The sequence below is a fragment of the Lycium ferocissimum genome, chromosome 7 (assembly GCF_029784015.1).
Source record: "Lycium ferocissimum isolate CSIRO_LF1 chromosome 7, AGI_CSIRO_Lferr_CH_V1, whole genome shotgun sequence".
Taxonomy (NCBI): Eukaryota; Viridiplantae; Streptophyta; class Magnoliopsida; order Solanales; family Solanaceae; genus Lycium; species Lycium ferocissimum.
In genome coordinates, this window is record NC_081348.1 from 43,396,102 (window position 1) to 43,423,350 (window position 27,249).

Genomic DNA, 27,249 nt, shown 5'->3' on the forward strand with positions numbered 1-27,249 from the left:
TTTGGGGGGGAGGGGAATTATACCGAGCACCCCCAAAACCGGCCCCCCCCCCGGGGTTTTTGCCGAAAGTGGACTCTCGTAAAGCTCACGAAAAGAGGCACGTTTTGTGCTACCCATATGTAGGGATGTATTAGACAACCCAACGTATTGGTCGAGTATTTTATCATAATTATGGTTGTTAATGGCGTTTTGATATAATAGTTACGCTTATTTGTAATTTATTTATTTTATTATCATGTAGTTTTATGTTCTTTGTATCGTAGTTTGTGTGGCAGCCTTATTCAGAGGCCATCATTAATGGACTCCCTGAGTGGTGTCGGCGTGGCCAAGTTATTTGGATGGCGCAGGTTCCCCTTATTTGTGGGATCTATCGAGAGTGGCACATGATAGACCGCGTTCTTAGACAGTTCGATAGGAAGCAACATATTCCGGGACCATGTGCTGAGATTGATCCTTCTCATTACAAACGTGACAAGCGATATGCTATACCAGCAGGTATGTGCATTCCGGCAACCAACGTGGTGATAGATGGAAGGCATTAATCGGACAGGGTAACGAAGCTCAAGTGGAAAAAAAATGGCACAAATGGTACAAGGCAAGCTGATGCTGTTTTCACTACAGGTTAAGCTTGGGAAGTACTAACACAATGATATTTGGAAAAGAAAGGAAGCGAGTGGATGAACGGCAAGGGGATCAGAATGTCGGAATAAAAGTGCCGCCTAATTGAGATTTGAAAATGCGAACATAGGACAAAGTATAATTGGGTAATGGTATAAGTACACCCCTTAAAGGGGGGAAGCGGATGCGAGAGATGCGAGTGTAAGATGGAGACAACTGACACTACAATATGTTTGATACGGATGCTTGGGCTATAGGTAAGATTCCTTGCCGAGACAAGTTAGTAAGATCCAAAAGCCAGCAAAAGGGGTAGAAGCTAGGATGGTAATTGAGATAGTGCTGGAAATTAATTAGAGAGATCTTAAATGATATGACATTGGAAAGTGGATGTTTAGAAAAGGAGTATGACAAGATAGGCTATCAGCGAATGTTAGTACGGAGGGGATAGGTGAAGTAGCATGAACCAGGAGAAGGAAATATCGTGACTAAGATTGAATATACTTTATACAGGTCGTACAAGGGTAGTTACGTTACCCATGAATATTTAGATGATAGGGATGAGACCGAGCAAACACTTAATGAGAAGAGTTTGAATTCAGTAATAACAATATGGTTATGAGATTTTTGGGTGCATTAAGGGAAGATGTAAAGATGGTTTAAGCGGAATTACCGAGATAGAATTAGTACTGAGGACAAACAGGACATGGCTATGGTTGAACCAAGGACCTACCCAGATACTGATTGTAAGATAAGAGTGGCGAAGACAAGGTAAAACACAAGGATTAGTGGAGCCACGCTAAGGTATTTTTGGGCTAATTTGAGCACCTTCGCATATTCTTGTAAAGACTGCAACATAATGTGTGACCGGAAAGTTAAGAGCAAGATCTGAGCAAAGGGACAATAGAAGGGTTTGAATTAAGGATAGAGAGACGACACGAGATAATGTGCCTAGAATGTTACAAGTTGAGTAAAGGGGGACTATAAGATGATTTAAGCAAGATGATCAACTAGGCTACTAAAGAGAGTGAATTTAGGTGTCGGATTCTTTCGAGGGTTGATACCAGTCGATGACGGATTAAAGCGAGGGGATGGCTATTAGCGACTCGAGGCTACGTAAATCATATGACGACAATCGACGTCGACACTTAGAATTCCAGATTGGCGAGTAGGTATGCTTGAAGATACCACCTATGAAAGGTGTAATGAGATTCGACAGGGAGGAGAAGTTTTAACCCGAGATATATTGGACCTTATTACATTGTTCGTAAGGTAAGAAGATTACGTACTAAAGACATGGCTTTTGTTAAGGTATTGTGGCGGAACAATAACGGGAAGGAGATGACCTGGGAAGCTGAAGAGGAAATGAAGGATAATTATCCCTACTTGTTCCCTACACCTACGGGTGATCCAAATTCCTAAATTGGTTATGTGGGTCGAGGAATAAGCGCTATGCGGATAGCTACAAAAAAGGAACTCCCCCCTAGAAGTGCTTATAAGACCTTATGAGACTAGTTTAACATTCGAGGACGAATGTTCTAAAGGGGGGAAGGATGTTATATCCCATATTTTGTACGTTGGAATATTTTAAGTTGGTTGCGACAAGTTATGGACAAGGCTATTTTTTCCGACTTTGTTTTAAGGCATAAGTTGCTTATGAATTTATTGGCATGGAATATTAAGGAAAATTTGGGGTTAAAAGTTAAATATGAAAAGTTGGTATTTCATGAAAATGGCCATATATGGCCGTGTGATGTGGGGCCCTCCCCCCCCTTTGGTTGGCCAAATTTGATTAATTTAAAACTATGAGTGGTACATGTGTGCATCAAGTATTTGTAGGGACTAATTATATATAGATCATGGATGACCAAGCAAGGCAATTATTCATCATTTCAACACTTAGAAAATTCAAGAAACTTGGAGAAAGAAGGAGAACCGTTCGGCCCCGACGGTGGCCGAATATGGTCCCTAAATTTTGATCAAGAAAAATTATTTTCTTCTAGCTTTTCTACCAATTGGAAGGGTTCTCTATAACATGGAGTAGTTGGTGGAGCAAGCAAAGCATTCGTTTTAGCAAAGCACAAACTCTAGCCGAGGGAGGAGTTAAGTGGAAAAGGTAAGGTTCAATCTTCTTTTACATGTTTTATGGATGGTTTGGACGTATTATAGTGTGTGGAAATGAATGAAATTCATGAAATTATGGTGTGGATGTTGTGGCCGAATATGTAAATTTGCTTTTGGTGTAGGTATGACGAACTAATTTTATGTAGTATTTTGGTTGTTGTTTGTTGTGGATTCTATGATGTAAAATGAAGGTTTAATGATCCAAGTTGAAGTTATAATCGTGTGGGCTGTTTTGGAAGTTAATGTGATGCTAATATAGTTTCTTGAAATTATGAGAATAATGTCGTTAACATGTGGATGATTGGTATAGTTCATGAATTTGGAAGAAAGAAGTGTGTTGTTGTTGTTTTCTTGAAGTTGGGAGGTTTCGGGTTTGAGTAGCGATGTGATTGGGTTGTTTTGAATATTGTGCGGATTGTTTGAAATGTTCTTAAATCTCGTTTGAATGATCTCGGATTAGTACTTGAACTTGTGAGCGTTGATGTTGGCTTGAATGTATGAAGTTGAATTGAATGTAAATGGAATGTTGTCGAAGTATGTAGAAAAGAGTTACTAACGTTAGAATGCGTTTTGAATCGATTGCTGATGTTGTTAGAATGATTGTTGGTATTGTTGTTGATGATTTGGCCGAGTTGAATTCTCGGGGTTGTTGAATTTATAGGAGAAATGCTGCCCAAATTTCTGTAGATAAAGTGTTGGTTTGGGATGGAATCCCCAAATGCCTATGGCTAATGTTTGGTATCAAATGATGTTGTTGTAGATCTTGAGAAGCCGAGACTTAAGTTTGGATTAGCTTAGGAAGCGGACGAGGTATGTAAAGCTTACCCTTTCTTTCTTTTGGCATGTCTTAGTTATAAGTAAGCTATGATATGAGCCTCGGGGTAACTCTATTCTTACGATCCGAGCATGTCCACGATTCCTATTCACTTCTTGACTTTCGCATTCTTAATATAGTCATACTATGATCCCTGTGTCTTTTGTATGATTGGATTTCAAATGTTGCATAAAGAGACTTTGTTCGTAAAGGATTCTGTAACTACGAACGACCGTAACTTTCATAGAAGGGCTCGGATCGCTTCGATATGTTCGTAGAGGGTTCTATAGCGTATAATGTCCCTAACTTTCATATATGGTCTTGGATTGCTATGATATGTTCGTAAAGTGTTCTATAATGAATAATGCCCGTAACTTTCATAGGCGGGCTCGGATTGGTTTGATATATGACTATGATCCCTACGGTTCTTTGATATGCTCATGATGTTTGATATGTTTCCGAGTGGCGTTCGAAAGATATTTGATATAACTATTGACCCGACTTTCAAATGACAGTTCGTTTAGATTATTTCATTGAGTCTTTGAAAATGATTTATGTGCATATGGTTTCTCACTACTCTGCTCGTGCAAAGCTCAATATGTCTTTCACTGCGTCCCGGGCCAGGGCATGTATTCGTGCACAACTCCACTGCATTATTCACCGCGCCCCTCGCTAGAGGGCCGGGGCACATTATATTCACCGCGTCCCTTGCTAGAGGGCCGGGGCACGTTATATTCACCGCGTCCCTCACTAGAGGGCCGGGGCACGTTATATGATATGATGATGGTGCCAGCCCACAGGATGGGCCGAGTATGATATACATGATGGAGACATGATCTCATTCACCGAGTCCCTCACTAGAGGGCGGGTATATATATATATATATATATGATGACATGATGGTATGATGACATGATGATATGATGATTTTATTTACCGCGTCCCTCGCTAGACGGCTGGGGCACGTTATATGTACATGTATATGATGATTTTATTTACGTAATGAACTGCATATGATATTGACATGCATGATTTATGTTTCAGAAGCAAGCCTTATGATTTTCTATACTCCTTAGTTCAGTATGATCCTGTTTACTGTATTTCATGCTTTACATACTCAGTACATATTCCGGTCTTACGACCCCCCTTTCTCCGGGGCTGCGTTTATGCCACGCGGTGTACACGGATGAGTAGAAGATGTTCCGAGTTTGGATTGGCGAGCTCCATTTCCTCCCGGAGTCTTTCGCCGAGTCGAGTGTCTATGTTATGGTATCTTGTGTTATGTTAGAGACTTTGCGAACGAGTCACGTAAATAGCATGTCGGTCTTGTAAAGCGGCTGCATGTTCGATGTATCATTATGCATTATGTTACAGATTTGTTATGATTACAAATTTTATTTGATTTGAGAAGGACTAAAAGCATGTTTCTTTGAAAGGCTTACATTATGCATTCATGTCATGATTTAAGGGCCCAGTATAATTATGAGTATCACGAGAGTCCGCGGGTTCGCTCGGCCCTAGGTAAGGGTCGGGTGCCCATCATGCCCTATCGGAAATTAGGGTGTGATAGAAAACCCCGCATTAACTCAGCTCACACAAATTGTGAGCAATAATGATGTAGCTAATGATCACTCCGATGAGTCAGATAGTGATATCCCATTAGATCACACAGAAATAGACGATGATCACTCATCTGATGATGATGGTAATTCTTATGAAGACATTACTGCTCGAAGTGATGGCAACGTTAGCTACCATTCTAATGCGATTCCATATTTGGATAACACGGAAGAAGGCCGGATGATTTTGCCTTCATGAGAGATGACGGTCGTTCGATCTGCACTTTGGGATTGTAAAAAACCCGAATTTATCGGATCAAAGTTAGTATGGTGGCAATGAATATTCTTTTTATTTGTTGGACCATTTTTAGGGGGTTGATAATTTTCCTTGTATTATGCAATTAGGTATGTTATTTCAGAACAAGCAGGAAATGAAAGGCACAGTGAGACAATATTGTCTTAAAGAAAAGAAAGAGTTTATTTGTGATCAGTCCAAAGGTAAATTTTGGACGGTTATTTGCAAGCGTCATATGTTGGGATGTGAGTGGATGATCCGTTTAGAAGAGAATTTCAAGTGGTATGTGGAAGGCGAGGCAAAGCGGATCTCCACCACGGTTGTCTCACGGATGATTACGAAAGGATCATTTCAATTTGAACGATTCCCTAATTGCTACTACATTGATACCATATATTATGGTCGATCCATACATCAGTATTAAGTCAGTTCAGGAAAAAATAAAAGGATTGCATACGTTTACTCCTAGTTATAGAAAAGCACAAAAGGGGCGTAAGAAAGCTATTGAAATGGTATTTGGTGATTTTGAAACCTCTTTCAAGACATTGCCCGATACATGGTACGCCTTAAAATATTTCAATCGGGGACCGTTGTTGAGTGAGAGCACCGATCAACTACAATGCAAGGTGAACACATCTTGAGTTTCTTTTCCGGGCTTATAAACTAAGCATCGATGGATTCAAAAGTTGCGACAATGTCATCTCAATAGACGGTACTCATCTGTATGGTAAGTATGAGATGAAGCGCTAATTCTTTGTTGGAATTGATGCGAACAATAACATTTTTTCACTTGCATATGCTATTGTTGCACGTGAGAGCTTTGAGTCTTGGACGTGGTTCCTTGTGTTGTTGTGGAGACATATTGTTCGTGAGAGACAAGGAATTGGACTTATTTCTGACTGTCATCAGGGCATCTTGCAATGTGTCCAAACACATGATTGGTTACAACCACCATCCACACACCATAGGTTTTGGGTTCGGCATTTGAAAAACAACTTCAATAAAAAAGTTCCTCAACGGTGACCTTGAGAAGCTAATGTGGTTGGCGGCTACGAGCATCAGAAGAAGAAGTATAAAATGAGGATGGAACAAATCAAAACAATGTCACTTCCAGCGCATCAGTGGTTAAAATCTCTTCCGGAGGAGAAATGGACATTGCATAAGGACAACAGTCATAGGTGGGGGGCTATGACAACGAATGTCTCCGAGTCTTACAACGGTTTATTGAAGAAAGCTCGTGGATTGCCCGTTCTTGCCATGGTCCGTTATACGTTTAAAAATCTTGTTGATCGGTTTGTTGAGAGAAGCACCCTTGCTGATTTGTTGATTGCGGATAAAAAGTTTTGGCCGCGCGCTGTTGAAAAAGAAGTTTGATGAATACGGGAGAGGTCCTAAAGCATACCGACATGCGACAATACAATGCAAGCTGAAGTGGTCTTTGAGATTCGACATTTGCACACGAAGGTAAGGGCGGAAATATCCATAAAGTCTCTCTGCGCGAGAGGAAAAAAGTGTTCGTGTGGGAAGTGGAGAAACTACCATATGCCATGTTCACATGCAACTAAATTTTGTGATATCCGCGGAATTCAACCAAACGACTATGTTAGCAAGTACTACAGTTGCAGGTTTTACAAGCAAATGTACAGTGAAAATTTTTCACCGTTGGGTGATGCGGCATATTGGCCACCTTCTCCCTTCAGTTTAATTGCAAACACTGAATATGAGCGAACTTCAGGAACGCGGACTACAACTAGAAGGAGGAATGAAATGGATATAGCTCCTGCTCGCATGGCTAAAAAGTGTAGTACGTGCAAGCAAACAGGTCATAACAAGAATCGCTACCCCGACAGAAATCAGTAGTTGTTGTTGCTTGTTGGTTTTTATGTTTTTTCTTAACTTGTACGATTGTTGGTTCCTTATGTAATCTTCCAAGAATATATAACATGTCTTGTGCCGTTTAATGGTTAGTATGTAATTTAACATTTATTACTCAGTTAATGTGTGACGTTTATTTAACTTATATTTTATTTTTTTATTTACATTCGCATATATAACACATATTTAATTATTGCATGTGTTAAAATATTTATTTGAGTTAATCACGAAATTAACTATATGCTTTAAAAATTAAAAAAATAAATAAATTTTTTTATTAAAAACACAGCCGAATATGATTTAAATAGAGGCAACGTCTTACAAACTATTTGTAAAACGTCAGGGAGAAAAAATTAATGAAAGGTATAACGTGGACTGATCCACGTTATACAAATAATTTTGTATAACAAATAATTTTGTATAACGTGGATCAGTCCACGTTATACAATTTATTTTTTTTTCGTTTTGTGATTCTGACAGTGGAAAAAATAAAGTTAGGGTATAACGTGGATCAGTCCATGTTATACCCGTTTTGGTATATATATATTCGGCTACCCCCTTTTGGTTTATACCGTGTATTTTTATACCCTTTAGGCTTCAGGCCCTATTTGATATATGCAACCAAATTTTATACCAACAAACCAATTTCACTTGCCGAAAGAAATATCAAATTTAAAATATCAAATTTAACCTTTAAACATATGTTATTCCCTTCATCACACCTTGCAGATAAAAGCATATTTTTGTATCACATAATTAAGCATCCGTCCTAACATTTGTAGAAACTCTATCCTAATATTTGAAGAAACTAAATTTTATAAAGCACATACGGTAGAAAGTTTAGCAAAAAAAAAAAAAAGAGTAAAGAAAGTAGACCCAATTTTCCCGTCACTTTTTTCTTGATTCATCCCAATACAGAGCTTCTTGCATTCTCCAACAAAACCTCCAACTCAGTTCAATTAACATTTTTGGATTGAAATATCTTTCTGCGGCGGATGGATGAGGTCGTTTTTTTATGTTAGAAACATAATCTTTCTAATTAGCTAATTTAAGTAGCTTAGTTCAGTGTTTTAAAAGGTGGGACGTAAGGCGGGGCGTTTTACATATGTCTCGGCGAGCGTAAGCCTCAAGGCACGGGGCGTAAGCCTCATGGGTATTTAATTTTTAGTGTTTCATAAAAATATATAATTACAATAAATATTTTTAAATAGGTAAAATTATATAAAAATAAAAGAAAACTGTAAATAAATGAAAAAAATAATATATATGTGCTTGATCCTCACAAAATTAAATATTAATCAAAGCAATCCATTATAAGCCACTTACAACTTATAATTATATATAACATAATTTTACAAGTATAAACAATACAATGAAATAAAAGCAATTATTAAATGCAAATCAACTCTAACATCTTAACTTTCAAACAATGAAAAAAATCACAATTTATTAAAATAATATTACTATCATATTATTAATTTTATCTCCCTATAAGCAAATAATCAATAAACTTTATCAGTATTATAATTAAAACGTAACTCCTTCATGAATAAAAATAAAATTACTTTCAAATAAGGAAATAATAAAATATGATAATTTTGAAACATAGGACAAAAGACCAATGACAAGTGAAAATGTACAATTCGGCAATGTATTTTTAAAAGAAATATTAAGTGATATTCACCTTCACGATATTCTCAAATAGTAAATATGCAATATTACGACTTGTTATTTGAGTTACACCCAATCCTCTTATTTCTATAGATGAAAAACTATTAATTATCATTCAAATGTGAAAGAATTATGAGGGTCAGCAATTTTAATTAAGCAATTAAACATATAATTTGTGTAAGAACTGTTAGGCGAGCCCTGATCTTTCGGCGTTAGGCGTGTTTAGGCGTAAGCCTCACAGGAACTAAGCCCCGCACGTGAGCCCCGGGGCGTTTTGCCAGTGCTCTGCCCCGTGGCGAGTCCTGAAACTGCCTTTTAAAACACTAGCTTAGTTCAAATGTAGCAAAAACTAATTTTCTTTTTGGAATTATGTATAAAAATAAGGAGAACTTGAAGAGGTATTGTAGATAACGAAATTTTATTCAATTTAAATCCGTAAGAAATTTGGATTATAGTAAATTCAAGATATATTAGTCCAAATAAATATTACGGATTAATATAATTGGGTTAATTATTTAAGTCCAATAAATATGAATTTAATCAAAGGCCCGATTTCTATTGGGCTAGTCCATTAATTTGGGCTATAAATAATGAGCCCACTTTGCTAAGCTCAAGATGTCATCTTCCTAGAGGCCTACTTTAGTGCCACGTGTTAAAAAGCATGGCACGCCAAGTCAAATAAAGGAGCCTATAAGATCATGCCACGTGTCAAAAATGACACAACAAGCCTAGTCAAATTAAAGATCAATGAAAGTGCGCCATGTGTACAAGTGACATGTTCTGACCAATCAAATATCGCTATGTCAATTGAAATCTGATTGGCCGAAAGGAGTGCTTTCTTATCATAACTCTTCCATCCTACAACTATAAATAGGGGCCTCATAATTCAGAAAAAAGAACAAAAATTCTAACAAGAAACCAGGGAGAGATCGTGGATCAAACGCCGTAGATTTCCCTATAAGCTACAAGCATTTAAGCACTCAATTATTTCTCTAAAAGTTCTAGAGATCCAGACGAAGATTCAAGATTAAGCTCAAAAGCCCTTGAATTTAAGTACAAGTCAAGATCAAATCCATTAAGATCAAGCTCAAAAGCCCTTGAATTTATTATTGAAAAGACGAATCATAGAGATTGTAATACTCATATTCTGAAATCAAATACAACGATTGTTGCGATATTTTCCTGTCTTGATTATTATTTTCTCGACGTGAATTTTACTGTCTACAAATTCTGGCACACCCAGTGGGACACTCTCTACCTCTCATCTCAACTTTTCGATCATCAAAGCTCTAGAACATCGAAATGACTTCAGAGAAGATCAACTCCAAGTCAATTTCCTCCAAGGTTGCTAACTCTAAGTTCTCTACTGATGTAGAAAGCATCCTCAACATTACCTTCGGTAACATTGGACCGGTTAGAGGAGCAAAGCAAGCATGTTGGGACAATAAGCACTCCAAGTGTCATCCGCAACAACTCCTGTTTTCGAAGCTTCATCCCCAAAAGAAGTAATATCCTTTACTAATGCATCGGAGAAAGGAAGAAACATTGCTGAAAAGATTAAGAAGACTCTAGCTCTACTTGATCTCTATAGATCCAAGAACTCTACTATGAAGGAAGATGATGATACTTCAAGTGACGGATCCTCTCCACTCACGCCACATGAAGTAGTCCAGTCAAAGATCAGCCTATGCGATAATCCATGCTATTCTCCAACATCCCCAACAATCATACAAGCAATGGTAACTAACGCTTCATCAATGGAGGAGATACCAGCAAACTTGGCAAAGTTGATTGATAGCTTGGCCAAGCATGTACAAAATCAAGACGCTTGGACTGAGAAGTTGATGGACAAGATGGATGGATTAATGGAAGGAGAATCCAGCCACGCACCTGGGAAGGGTCCAGAAGCACAAGAGACAGAACCTCATGCAAAACAAGTACCGCCTACCAAGGAAATTCTAGTTTCTTCTTAAGGGATGATTTCGCTTGACCGACTAAAGGAGTTCATCGAAGGGACTATCAAGGATAATTACAAACTTCTTTGCCAAGTCTTCTTTTACTTACAGAAAGTCGTACACTATAAGAATTGATAGCTTCAAGATGCCCGCCGGCTATCAGCCTCCTAAATTTCAACAATTTGAAGGTAAGGGAAATCCAAAGAAATATGTTGCACATTTTGTTGAAACATGTAACAACGCTGGGACCTATGGAGACTATCTTGTCAAGCAGTTTGTCCGCTCCCTCAAGGGAAATGCCTTTGGCGGTACAACGATCTTGAGCCTAATTCTATCGATAGTTAGGAGCAACTAGAGCAGGAGTTCCTCAATCACTTTTATAGCACAAGGCGTACCGTGAGCATGGTCGAACTTACAAGCACTCACCAGATAAAGGGCGAACCAGTTATCGATTTCATCAATCGATGGAGAAATACAAGTCTAAACTGCAAAGATAGGCTCAGCGAAGCTTCTGCGATAGAGATTTGTATCCAAAGAATGCTTAGGGGCTTCACTACATCTTGCAAGGAATTAAGCCAAGGTCTTTGGAAGAACTAGATACTCGTGCTCATGAAATGGAGTTGAGCATGTCTTTCACTAGGAATCAAGTAATGCTTGTCTACGGCCCTCACAAAGGAAAGGACAAGAAGGAACCCAAGAAATGGAGTAAGTTCGTTCCTAAGAGTGACAATAAAGAATCCATGAATGTCAATGTCTCTCCTGTAAAGTTTACTACGAAAGTGAGCAAGAAGTAGAGTATGAAAGCAACTTCCTTCTAAGACAACAAAAGTCGAAAGTCGACCTTGAAGGAGATGCAAGAAAGAGAATACCCCTTCCTATATTCTAATGTCCCTGAAATTTTTGATGAACTAATTAAGCTGAAACTCATTGAGTTACCAGAGATGAAGCGGCCTAATGAAGCTTGAAGAACAAATGACTCGAACTATTGCAAGTATCATCGACTTGTAGGTCACCCTCTTGAGAAGTGCTTTGTCTTCTAGGACAAAGTTATGCAGTTGGCTAATGAAAACAAGATTATGCTTAATGATGAGAAGGGAAGTTCGAATCAAGTCTCTATCACCTTTAGTTCTTTCGATCCAGTCTAGATACACTGCTTTGAAGAACATGAGGGAGGACTATTGGAGGAAGATAGAGCCCAGGTTGATGAAGTCGATGATGAAGGTTAGATTTTAGTGACTAGGAGGGGACGCTGTAAAACAAGTCCACAAAAAAAATCATCTAAACGTGCCCAACTAGAAAGAGGATGGTTAGAAGACCCAGGAAGCAAAAATCAGTTGAGCATCCGAAGAAAGCAAAAATGGAGGAGAACTACCACCAAGAACCATGATGTCCCGTGACTTTGGAGGAATTCCTACCAAGTTGGTTCCGCAATAAGGCGCACTCGAGACAACATTGAAGCCTCGTGGCTTCAATGCGATAAAGAAGCAAATAATGAAAGCCTATCAACATTGTCCCTATTATTATCTGAAAAGTCTGTTGAATCTTCTTCCCAAGAGGTACACACATGTGATACAAGAATCACATTCACGGATGACGATCTTCTACTTGGTGAAACATTACACAATCGTCCTTTGTACATGGTGGGTTATGTGTCACGACCCACTCGGAGGGCCGCGACGGGCACCCGGTGCTAACCCACCGGGGCACCTCTTAACATACTTTCACATCACATCTAGGTGAGCCACATAGCTAAATCATACTTTTCATTCATCAATCATACTAATCCCATTGGGCAATAATACATTTATATCATCATTAGCAATTATGCCCATATCAATGTACATAAGCCGACGAGGCTAACAAAATGATATCCAAAATATAGGCCGATAAGGCCAAACACGTCTAACCATATACACATGTCTACGAGCCTCTAAGAAGAATATGTCATATCATATAGGCAGGACAGGACCCCGCCATGCCTATAAATATGTACACAAAAGAATCAATACCAAAAGCTATAACTCCGAATGAAATGGAGCTCCGCTATGCAGTCCCTGAGTAATGAAGCTATGGATCAAGTCTGTCTCCCTGGCCACCTGCGGGCATGATGCAACGTCCATAAGCAAAAGGACGTCAGTACGAAGAATGTATTGAGTATGTAAAGCATGATCAATCATCAATATGGAAGCATAATAGACAACATATGAAATAGCATAGGATGGGAGATTATAGTGTCATCGTCATAACACTTACTTGCTTTTCATAGGGACATTCCATTTCTATTGCGTGTCCGTGTACATACATCCATATCCATATCCGTGTACGTATCCGTACTCATTTACATTTCGTATCCATTTTCTTATTCGTAGTCATATTTCCATTCATACTTGTATTCATCTACATATTCATATTCATATTCATATTCATATTCATATTCATATTCATATTCATATTCATATTCATATTCATATTCATATTCATATCATAAACATAGCATTTACATAGCATACCCGACCATGAAGGTTCGGTGTTTCACATTGGCTTCTACCAAGGCTCAGGGGTCATACATACCGGGGCCCTACCAAGGCTCGAGGGTTGTCCGTACCCAATGCGGTGGTGTGCGCTCATTATATATATATATATATATATATATATATATATATATATATATATATACATACATACATACATAATTACTATATTCTACCCGGCCATATAAGCTCGGGATTTCATAATAGCCATACATAGGCACGTATACATATAAGCTCATAAGCAGCTTTAGCATCATTACTATCGTCGTTCATTACATCTATCCCTAGAGGATTACTCATCGTGTAAGGAATTTAGTACAATCGTAACACATCGAGGATTATGAGCTTAGTAGCTTTTTTAGAGATAGAATCATTGGAGAATATCATAGACTCATGGAAGAATAGATGTTTGGCCAAAGAACCATGCCTTATGAAAGAAGGGTTAGCCTTACATACCTTTTCGTTCAACTATTCTATCACTTGCACGTTCTCCTTCAATGCTCACGTTTCTACCTTCATTAGAGTGCATACTAACATTAGAGAATTGATAGTTTAGCATACTTGACTAAAGCTAGAGAAAATTGGACAGCATCTCCTTTATTTATACAACTTCCTCCATATTATATATCAACACCCAAACATCAATAATAATATTCACAACATCATAACAATAACCTTTATTCACCTACGTTATCCTTACTTCTCGATTCACTTCCAATCATCCATATTCATGGTCATATCACATGATTACGTTCATTTATATACAATATCTATTCCATGTTCTCAATACCATTTATAACATGATTATAATTATAACGTATCAAGAATCATGACTCAATCCAAACATTTACTCCAAAGTGACACTATTTCCACATTCATGACCCATTTCCTATTTCCTTCTACAATCCAAGTGTTTCAACTTTATAATACCTTAAACAACATGGAAATACCATAAAACTTACCTTAGATAGTGTAGGAATGAACCTTGGGTGCAAACACTCTGCTTGAGCAAAACCCTAGTTTCACCTTCACTTGGATTTCTTGTTTTGGATGAACTTTAATTGGTTTCTTACACTTGATTCACTTGGTTTGATGAAGTTGATCACTAATATCTCTTGCATTCTTGTGGAAGAAATGTAGAGATGTTCTAGAGAGAAGTGTGAAAGGAAAATGAAATGAAATGAAACTTGAATCTTATTAATAACACAATTCGATCCGACCATATTTTACGGACCAACATACGGTCTGTATAAATTATACTGACCGTATGTCTGGCCGTAGATTTGGTCCAGAGAGGGGTGTTAATCTGGGCTGAATATACGGCTGAACATATGGTCCGTATGTTTTATACGGCCTGTATGTTTGGCCGTATAATGCTCAGTCATTCCGAACTCGTTCTCGTCGACTCGTTTGATCTCCAATCCTTATGGAACCTTCTTGACACTTGTTTATCACCTCATTAACAATGTAAGGGACGTTATAACTCTTCTCCAAAGCATCATGAAATCATCATTAACTTGTTACTCGTAAATCTCTTCTTATACTTACCGTATGCCTTGCCTTCTCTTGGTAAACTTTCTCGTCTAACATCGAATGTCTTTGAGATCTTACTTAGGGTCATCAAATGTCATTCCTTACTTATTACAACACCATATACTTCATGTCCTTCGTTAGTCTATTCTCTATGCATCAACGAAATTTTTTTCGAGGTGTAACATTCTTCCCCCCTTAAGAACATTCGTCCTCGAATGTTAAGATCTCGGGGATTCTATAAAAATTTCGCCAGAGTTTCTCCTGTAATATGGCACTACCATCCTTTTACAACAGCCCATAAAAACAATGCCTCACAGGGCTGTTATTTGGCACAAATATCTAGATTTAGTGTCATTTACACTTTACTTCTTAGCACTTTCATCGCAGTTTTGAATGCGAATTGTTGTTTATGAGCTTATGTTGGTATGTTTATTATGAACAGGTATAACAAGGACCAACAAAGGGTATTCGAGCCGATTTTGAGTGATTGAGTTTGGCATCGATTGAACGTTGCGAAGGAAGTTCCGACTTTGAAGGCAAAATCGACCCTTTGAAGGGTGTCGCGCCCGGCCATGCGTCGTACGGCCGCCGCACAAAAACACCATTCTGAATCTCGCATGCACCATACGTTGGTCATGCGCCGCACAAGAAGAACATGAACGAGGTCATGCCGGCCATGACGACATACCCGGCTATAGAGAGCCGCACAAACAAGTCCCGGTTGTCCTATTTAGATCGGGATTGGGCCAACTTATCTCATATTTACCCTAGCATATAAATAGACGTTTTGAACATTAGAAAGGCGGCTTAGATGAATTTTGAGACTTGTGAAACTCTTTCTAGGTTTTATTCCTCTTCTATTATTTTTCTTTACATCAAAACCCTATGTTAATCATGAATTCTTGTTTCCATTATCGAATCATGTGTAACTAAATACTTAAATTAAGTTATGGCGTAGCCATGAATATTGATGTTTGACAAGTATTTCAATCTTAGTAGCTTGTTCGTATGCAATTGCTTCGTTATACATGTTTAAGTTCCGATTGTCTGCATGTACGCCTGAGTTCTATTTACTCATTGATATACGTGCTTGGGAAAGACGTTGTTAATTTGGAGAAGAAAGAATTAGATTGTGATACGAATTATCCCTAAAGTTGGGCTCGGATTTGTGACTAGGATAGGAATATACTTAGTTACCACAATCAATTATATACCGTGCTCTTATTGCATTCTTGATAGGTCAATACCATAGGAATATAGGAGGAGAATTATGTTGAATCGGCGAGTAGTGGTTTGGAAGAATACTACGAGATTAATAATCCGGTAAATTAGCCATTGTGAACAAAGTTGCTAAGGTGTGATACTTAACTAACTCAATAGGATTGGTGAACCAACCACGACCCTGGAATACTTCTAAAATCTTGATAAAAGCAGTTCTCAATTACGTTTTAAGCACAATTTTTGGATACATTATTAGTAAATTACATTGTAGCATTTAGTTATAAAAGAACCAACACTTTTATTCTTCACTTGCATAGATAGTAAGTAATAGTTTATTTTCGTGAAATATTGGTCATAAGTCTCTGTGGGTTCGACATCCGATTTTATATAATCACTCTATTACTTAGACGACCACGTACACTTGCGTGTGCATTTGGACGCAACAAGTTTTTGCCACAACATAATAGCAATAGAGTTTGGCCACACACGACCCAAATGCATGAAAAAAAGGAAAACATACATACCTTATGATCTTGATGTCTCATCTTGGACCTCTTCCGGGGGCTGAAATAAGTGCAGGTACTTGGATTTTATGATTTCTTCCGCTTCCCATGTCATTTCTTCTCGGTTATTATTTCTCCACAAAACCTTCACTGAGGTCACTTCTTTGTTTCTAAGCTTCCGTACTTGCCTATCTAATATGGCAATGGGTATTTCTTCGTAAGTCGACTTTTCTGTCACTTGCACATCATTTACTGGCACGATCCTAGTAGGATCTCCAACACATTTACGAAGCATCGAGACATGAAAAACTGGGTGAACTGACTCCAAATCAGGAGGTAGATCTAATTCGTAAGCCACTTTGCCTACCTTGCGCACAATCTCATAAGGCCCAGTGTATCGGGGACTAAGCTTCACTTTTTTGCTAAATCTCATTACGCCCTTCATTGGTGACACTTTCAAGAATACCCAATCTTTAACTTGGAACTCTAAATCCCTTCGACGATTATCCACATAGGACTTTTGACGACTTTGGGCTGCTAATAACCGATCTTGTATAAGCTTAACTTTCTCTATGGGTTGCTGGACCAAGTTTGGCCCTATCAATTTAGTCTCTCCTAGCTCGAAACACCCAATTGGGGATCTACACATTCGCCCATATAAAGCCTTATACGGTGCCATTTGAATGCTAGAATGATAACTATTGTTATAATCAAATTCAATGAGTGGTAAGTGATCATCCCAATTACCTCCAAAATTTAACATACATGCCCGTAACATATCCTCCAGAGTCTGAATGGTACGTTCGGCTTGTCCATCGGATCTCATGGATGAAATGCCGTGCTAAGGCTCACATGAGTCCCCAAACCCTCTTGGAAGGACTTTAAAAAATTAGCTGTAAACTGAGTTCCTCTATCTGAGATAATAGATACTGGAACACCATGGAGCTGCACTATCTCTTTAATATAAAGCTTTGCATAATCTTCTGCCGCATACATAGTTTTGACTGGTAAGAAATGAGCTGACTTCGTGAGTCTATCCTCAATCACCCATCTGGAATCGTACTTACGTCAAGAACGGGATAAGCCTGTAATGAAGTCCATGTTAATTACTTCCCACTTCCAAGTTGGGATTTCTATAGCTTGCAACAATCCGCCCGGCTTTTTGTGCTCGATTTTCACTTGTTGACAATTGGGACATTGAGCTACAAATTCTGCTATATCTTTCTTCATCCCATTCCACCAATATATAGACTTAAGATCATGATACATTTTCGTTGCTCGGGGGTGGATAGAATAACGGGAACAATGGGCTTCCCTCAATATTTGGTGGCGTAAACCTGCCACATTAGGAACACATAATCTATCTCGATATCAGAGAACTCCGTCTCCTGCAATCTCAAATGATGAATTCTCCTTCTAAGGGAGTGTATCTCTGTAATGCATTAGCATGGGATCTTCGTATTGTCGCTCTTTCACTTCCACTACTAGTGACGAGACTGCTGAATTATGAATGGTAGTCCCTTGCTACCCGAGTCCACTAATCGAACTCCTAGGCTAGCTAACCTCCGGAGCTCACGAGCCATTTTCTCTTTCTCCGGGTCGTACATCACACAAACTTCCCATGGATCTACGGCTAAGAGCATCAGCCATAACATTTTCCTTTCCAGGATAATACAGAATATCGACATCATAATCTTTTAGTAACTCCAACCATCGTCATTGCCGCAAATTCAACCCTTTTACGCCAAGATATGAAGGCTTTTATGATCTGTGTGAATATCCACATGAACACCATACAAGTAATGTCTCCACATCTTTAATGCATGAATCACTGCAGCCAATTCAAGGTCGTGGGTTGGATAATTCTTTTCATATTTTCGTAATTGCCTTGAAGCATACGCAATCACCTTACCATGTTACATCAATACACATCCTAGCCTAATACCTGAAGCATCACAATAAACGACATAACCTTCCAATCCTTCCGGAAGTGTCGGGGATCAAAGCGTGTCAATCTATCTTTTAGCTCTTGAAAACTACGTTCACAAGCATTTGTCCATTGAAACTTTATCGATTTAAGGTCGCCTTTGTAAGTGGTGCGAAATAGAAGAGAAACTTTCAACAAATCTCCGTAATAACCAAAATTAAGCCCGGAAAGCTACGGACCTCCGTAGGAGTTGTGGGCCTTGGCCAAGTCTTCACAGCCAAAATCTTTTGGCTATCTACCCGAATACCATCGGCTGAAACAATGTGCCCCAAAAATGTCACTGAGTTCAACCAAAACTCACACTTAGAAAATTTGGCAAATAACTCTCGAGTTTGAAGAACTTCAAAGACAGTGCGCAAATGATCCGCATGTTCTGCCTCGGATTTAAAATACACCAAGATGTCATCGATGAATACAATCACAAATAGATCTAGGAAGGGCCTGAACACATCGTTCATTAAATCCATAAATACTGCCGGTGTATTAGTTAGCCCAAATGACATCACCCGAACTCAAAATGGCCATATCTTGTTCAAGGTCGTCTTAGGGATATCTTTCTTCCTAACTCTCACTTGATGATACCCGGATCTTAAATCTATCTTTGAAAACCATTTGGCGCCTTGTAATTGATCAAATAAGTCATCAATCCTCGGAAGAGGATATTTATTCTTAATCGTCACCTTATTCAGTTGCCGATAATCAATGCACATTCTCAAGGAGCCATATTTCTTTCGGACAAACAATACGGGTGCTCCCACGTGGATGAACTAGGCCTAATAAAGCCTTTCTCAAGCAAGTCTTTCAATTGCTCCTTCAACTCTTTCAATTTGCAAGGAGCCATTCTATAAGGAGGAATAGATATAGGCATGGTGTCCGGCAACACATCAATAGCAAAATCAATCTCCCGCTCGGGAGGAAGGCCCTGAAGCTCTTCTCCGGAATACATCCGGAAACTCATTCACTACCGGAAGCGATCAAGAGTCGGCGGTTCAGCTTCTACATCTTGAACCCGAACTAGATGATAAATGCAACCCTTTGTGATCATTTTCCTTGCCTTGAGATAGGAAATAAACCTACCTTTTGGTGACGCCATATTTCCTTTCCATTCTAAAACTGGTTCTCCCGAAAATTGGAAACGAACCATTTTCATTCTATAATCAACATTGGCGTAGCAAGAAGCCATCCAATCCATGCCCATAATAACACCAAAATCCACCATTTTTAACTCATGTAAATCAATCATAGTACGATGGTCACAAATCACAACTATGCAGTATCTATATACTCGGCTAGCTATTACCGATTCACCAACGGGTGTAGACACCTCAAAAAGTCTGATCGACTCCGGTTTAACTCTAAACCGTCCCGCAATATACGGGGTAACATATGACAATGTGGGGCCTAGATCTATCAAAGCATATACATCATGAGAAAATACCGATAATATACCTGTGACAACATCAGGAGAAGACTCAAGATTGGCGTCCGACCAAAGCATAAATACGATGCCGAGGATCGCTAGAACTGGAGACTCTCCCTCTCGCTCTACCATGATCGCCACCGGCGTATGTGAACCCGGCCCCACAGGGCGATAGATGATGAAGATCCGACTACCGACCCCGAAGGTCGGGTCCTACCTCTACCACCAACCAAGGAGCAATCACGCATAATACGGCTCGGCCGACCACATGAATAGCAAACCTCTTAACTCAATCGGCACTGACCCCAATGTAACTTCTCATACTGGGAACATCATGGCACGAGTGGCCTCGCCTGACCTGAATCACCGCTGAACTGAGATCCCGAAAAGATCTGACTCAGCCCGGAATAAGTAGATCTATCAAATCTCTGGCCTGAAAATCGTGGAGGCGCACTATTCATAGAATGGCCTGAATGCCTTGAAAACTGTTGTATGTGCCTGCCTCTATGCTCACCCATCGGACCCGAAGATCTAGCCCTCTTGTTATACCCTCTATCATGCTCACGTTCACTTCTTTGTTGTTGTAGGCTTTTTTCTAAATTATGAGCATGGGCCTGAATGTGTGAAATGTCCATATTGTCCTGAAGGGACGCAGTCAAGCCACCTATCCATCAAATGTGGCCCTAGGACTTTCACAAACCGGTGCACTCGGTCACCCATATCCGCTACCATGGCCGAAGCATACCTAGATAAAGAATTGAAGCGGAGACTATACTCTAAAGCACTCATGCTTCCTTGCCTCAAATTTAGGAACTTATCGGCTCTAACTTGCCGAACTTTTGGAGGCAAATAATGTCGGAGAAAGGCATCTACAAATTCGTGCCATACCGGAGGAGGCGCATTGGCTCCCCGTGAAGCCATCCAAACCGTATACCAATGAACTGCAACATCCCTCAATCTATAGGACGATAACTCCACCGATTCGGTGTCCGAAGCATGTATCAACCGAAGCGTCCTCAACATACCATCAATAAAATTCTGAGGGTCCTCATCCGGCTTTGATCCAAAGAATTCGGGAGGGTTCGAGCTAATAAAATCACGGGCCCTTACACTAACAGTCCTATCACCTTGCCCTGTACTTTGCCACTGGGTCTGGGCTGCAACCAATTGGGTAAGCAAATGAATAGCCTCTTTTACATCTTGGCTTTGAAGCATCCGGTGGAGGAGCGGGAGGGCCGGAGTCGGGGGCCGAGGCTCCCCTCACGCTCCTCGAAATAGGTACCGAACGGAGGACCGAGATTGAGTCGCATTCTGGGACTCACTTTCCTCTACTACTGGTGGCGGTGCTCTTTCTGCCCGCTTTTGTGCCACTATCTTGCCCTTTTGGGCTGCCGTAGCCTTTCTCTTCATAGGCATCTCGATCAACTCACATTGGGCCTAGTGCCCAGGTGGTTTGGCCAATAGTGGGCCAAGAAATATTAAATGGTGACGTAGGCGGGGGTTTCCGAGTGTTACGATTCATTCGATTGGGTGTCCAATCGATTCATAGCCTCTCGAGCACAACCCATATTCATGCAAGGATTGGTGATTGAGGATCTATAGGTTTGCCTACTTTACTTATTAAAGATAATGAGAATGGGTTATTCAAACAAAAAGGAAAAGGCCCTACTTAGTTTCGCAAGCCTTTGTCATTGTCAGTCAACTAAGTAGGGCCTGAGGCCCCCTGCGAATCCGTAAATCTGCCTGACGGACAAATCTTATACGGGGAACAAAAAATTCTAGGAGGGATTATTTGTCTACCTAGTCTTCAAAATACATAACACACGGTTAAGGAAAAAGAAGTTCTTATATCATAGCTCTATCGCACGATTCTTATGAAGAAAGAAGGTCATTCATTCCTGAAATGCCCGCAGCCTCTTGTTTATAAGTGTGGCGCACAACACACCCATAACCAAGACTCTACTGGACACGGCTCGTAGACACACCCTAGGATAGAACTGCTCTGATACCACTTTTACCACGACCCACCTGGAGGGCCGCGACGGGCACCCGGTGCTAACCCACCCGGGCACCTTTTAACATACTTTCACATTACATTTAGGTGATCCACATAACTAAATCATACTTTTCATTCATCAATCATACTAATCTCATTGGGCAACAATACATTTATATCATCATTAGCAACTATGCCCATATCAATGTACATAAGCCAACGAGGCTAACAAAATGATATCCAAAATATAGGCCGATAAGGCCAAATACGTCTAACCATATACACATGTCTACGAGCCTCTAAGAAGAATATGTCATATCATATAGGCGGGACAGGACCCCGCCATGCCCATAAATATGTACACAAAAGAATTAATACCAAAAGCTGTAGCTCCGAATGAAATGGAACTCCGCTATGCAATCCCTGAGTAATGAAGCTATGGATCAAGTCTGTCTCCCTGGCCACCTGCGGGCATGACGCAGCGTCCACAAGCAAAAGGACGTCAGTACGAGGAATGTAATGAGTATGTAAAGCATGATCAATCATCACTATGAAAGCATAATAGACAACATATGAAATAGCATAGGATGGGAGATAATAGTATCATCGTCATAACACTTACTTGCTTTTCATAGGGACATACCATTTCTATTGCGTGTCCGTGTACATATCCGTATCCGTATACGTATCCGTACTCATTTACATTTCGTATCCATTTTCTTATTCGTAGTCATATTTCCATTCATACTCGTATTCATCTACATATTCATATTCATATTCATATCATATACATAGCATTTATATAGCATACTCGACCATGAAGGTTCGGTGTTTCACATGCCTGGCCCTACCAAGGCTCAGGGTCATACATACCTGGCCCTACCAAGGCTCGTGGTTGTTCGTACACAACGTTGCAAGCGTGCGCGCGCATTATATATATATATATATATATATATATATATATATATATATATATATATCTACCCGGCCATATAAGCTCGGGATTTCATAATAGCCATACATAGGCACGTATACATATAAGTTCATAAGCATCTTTAGCATCATTACTATCGTCGTTCATTACATCTATCCCTAGAGGATTACTCACCGTGTAAAAGAATTTAGTACAATCGTAGCACATCGAGGATCATGAGCATAGTAGCTTTTTTAGAGATAGAATCATTGGAGAATATCATACGCTCATAGAAGAATAGATATTTGGCCAAAGAACCATGCCTTATGAAAGAAGGGTTAGCCTTACATACCTTTTCGTTCAACTATTCTATTAGTTGCACGTTTTCCTTCAATGCTCACGTTTCTACCTTCATTAGAGTGCATACTAACATTAGAGAATTGATAGCTTAGCATACTTGACTAAAGCTACAGAAAATTGGACAACATCTCCTTTATTTATACAACTTCCTCCATATCATATATCAACTCCCAAACATCAATAATAACATTCACAACATCATAACAATAGCCTTTATTCACCTACGTTATCCTTACTTCTCGATTCACTTCCAATCATCCATATTCATGGTCATATCACACGATTACGTTCATTCATATACAATATCTATTCCATGTTATCAATACCATTTATAACATGATTATAATCATAACGTATCAAGAATCATGACTCAATCCAAACATTTACTCCAAAGTGACACTATTTCCACATTCATGACCCATTTCCTATTTCCTTCTACAATCCAAGTGTTTCAACTTTCTAATACCTTAAACAATATGGAAATACCATAAAACTTACCTTAGATAGTGTAGGAATTAACCTTGGGTGCAAACACTTCCCTTGAGCAAAACCCTAGTTTCACCTTCACTTGGATTTCTTGTTTTGGATGAACTTTAATGGGTTTCTTACACTTGATTCACTTGGTTTGATGAAGTTGATCACTAATATCTCTTGAATTCTTGTGGAAGAAATGTAGAGAGATGTTCTAGAGAGAAGGGGTGTAAAAGGGAAATGAAATGAAATAAAACTTGAATCCCTTATTAATAACATAATTCAGTCCCGACCATATTCTACGGACCAACATACGGTCTGTATAAATTATACTGACCGTATGTCTGGCCGTAGATTTGGTCCAGAGAGGGGTGTTAATCTGGGCTGATTATACGGTCCGTATGTTTTATACGGCCAGTATGTTTGGCCGTATAATGCCCAGTCATTCCGAACTCATTCTCGTCGACTCGTTTGATCTCCAATCCTTATGGAACCTTTTTAACACTTGTTTATCACCTCATTAACAATCTAAGGGACGTTATAACTCTTCTCCAAAGCATCATGAAATCATCATTAACTTTTTACTCGTAAATCTCTTCCGATACTTACCGTATGTCTTGCCTTCTCTTGGCAAACTTTCTCGTCTAACATCCAATGTCTTTGAGATCTTACTTAGGGTCATCAAATGTCATTCCTTACTTATTACAACACCGTATACTTCATGTCCTTCGTTAGTCTATTCGCTACGCATCAACGAAATTTTTTTCGAGGTGTAACATTATGCTTTCGAAAAGAGGATAAACAGAATATTGATAGATGATGGTAGGGGTGGGCGTTCGATTTTTCGGTTCGGTTTTTTCGGTTTTGGTTTTTTGAAAGTAGACACCGAACACCGAACCGAATTAGTTCGGTTCGGTTCGGTTCGGTTTCGGTTTTTTAATTCGGTTTTTTTTTGCATGGGCCTGAAATGGGATATTTTCTATAGATGTTACTTTTCAACTTCAATAATAACATCTATAGATGTTACTTTTATTATTATTATTATTTTTTCGGGCTGTCGTACTTTGCCTTTCTTTGAGCCGATGGTCTATCGGAAACATCCTCTCTATCTTCACAGTAGGAGTAAGTGTCCATACACTCTACCTCCCCAAACCCCACTTTGTGGGATTACATTAGGTATGTTATTGTAGTGCTTAAATAATATAGTAAAAATTGGCTACTGTGTAAATTAGCACTCCTTTAGGTGATCATTGATCCAATCTCCCATACATAATTCAAGCTTGTATTGTAAAAATTTCCAATGGACTTTATTTATTGCTAAACAATAAAAGATTATCGCTAATTTTATTTAGGATCCATACAACCAAACTCAACTAACTAGGAAATGAGGCATTATTATTTTCGTTTGACATATTAAATAGAGGAAAATATCACCTTACACATTTACCGGGAAGTCTAACGAGTTTGTTCGCAGAATTTTCACTTAGAATTCAAATCGTGATGGCAGAAGAATGACATAATTGAAATAAATTGTCAATTACGTTCAAGGAAAGAGAGACTACAAATAACATGATTTGAAAAAAATTATCGTGCTTATTTTTGAGGAAATGGTTGTAAGATTATCGCTCGCTCCTAACATCCGTGGCATTCTTTTTCCAACTCATCCATAATAGTATTTGATGCGTTAGCTAATCAAAGCAAATTTCTATAGTTTATTCTTTAGCAAATTAGTGAAGAAAATTTAGCAACCAAGACAAGCCACTGACCAGAAAATGCTTTATAACAGTAGCACTGTAGCAGCAGTAGTTACACTGTTCGGTTAAACCGAAAAATCGAAGAACCGGTGAACCGGAACCGAACACCGAACCGAACACCGAATTTGTTATATAAAAAAAAACCGAAATCGTACCGAAAAACCAACAAACCAAAATCGAAAAATCGAATTAATTCGGTTCGGTTCGATTTTTCGATTTTCGGTGTTTATGCCCACCCCTAGATGATGGATCTGGAGTTAACATTCTTCCTATTCGCACAATGAAGGAACTTGGTATCACAGCTGAAGAACTTTCTGAAAGCCGCTTGATGATATAAGGATTCAATGGGGGGGCAACGAGCCAAGGTGCTATCGAATTAGATATCACCATCGAAGATTAGCGATCAAGTGCATGGATGCATGTCATCGACGCAAATACTTTGTACAATACGTTGCTTGGCAGGCCATGGATACACGAGGACAAAGTTGTCCCATCCTCCTACTATCAATGTTTGAAGTATCTCGAAGGCGATGTCGAAAAGAAGATAGTTGCTGATGATAAGCCATTTATTGAAGCTGAGTCACACTTCATTGATGCGAAGTTCTATTTGAAGAACTACATTATGAGAGAAGTAAAACCAAGACTGATAAGATTGCAACTAAAAGAGCTGATGAGACTATTGAAAAATCTGAGGTTGATGCTGAGGTGCCACACTCCAGTCTGAATAAAGGGAACATCGTGTCTTTGAAGAAGAAGAAGAAGACGAAGACAAATCTCGTGCTCTGCTTTGTTCCAAAGTTGAAGAAAGAGGAAGGTCAACCATCTGAAGCTCAAGAAAATGTGCTGGGGGGGGGGGGAGGGAGGGCTAACTCTTCCTATCAGACGAATTGACGCGATAAATTTGTCCTCAAAGCTACTTGAAGACTTTGTGGCTTAGAATCAGTCATAAATTATGGCACCCCCTACAAAATGTACAAATGAAGGCTTTGATCCAAATGCTTACAAATTATTTGTCAAGGCTGGGTACAACCCCAACAAGCCGTCAAAGTTAGGGAAACTTCCATCAGGAGCTACCATGATGCAATTACGTGAAGGTTTGGGATACAAACAACCTCCTTCAGTTCGCATATCCATAAGAAGGGAAAGTACCAACTACATCACTGTGGAAGATGAGTCGTTGCTTCTAATAAAAAGACTTCAGTATTTGATCGTCTTCGACAGTCAGCGGCAAAAGCTTATGTGTTTGAGAGATTGGGGCCGTTGAAAATGAAGAAGAAGAAGAACAACAATTCCACAGAAATTATCAGAGCGTGAAAATGCTCGCTTTTCCTAGAACCCAGAAGGATATACAAAGTTTGATTCTTTCTAGAATGAGGCGACAAACAAACTTTGTGGTTTCATGTGGGAAGGTACTAAAAGTAAAGTCTCACACTGTGGTGTATACTAAGGAACGTGACGAAGATAAGTAAAGTGTAGACTCTTCATATTATATTACTGCACAAAGTGATCAAGATACCTCGTTTGTATGGAGGATACCAAGAAATTGGAGGACATCTCCTCGTGTTACCATATATCTTTCAATGGTGATCCTTAAGAGCATGAAAGTGCTAGAGATTCTCCTTTAGAACTTGAAGAAGGGGTGAAAACCACAG

General features: G+C 39.2%; 1 protein-coding gene across 1 annotated transcript in view; it reads right to left on the reverse strand.

The window, feature by feature from the left end:
• LOC132065248 (putative disease resistance protein RGA4) overlaps positions 1 to 27,249 on the reverse strand; it is a 44,607-nt gene that overhangs the window by 3,697 nt on the left and 13,661 nt on the right. The gene's annotated exons all lie outside the window — the stretch shown is intronic.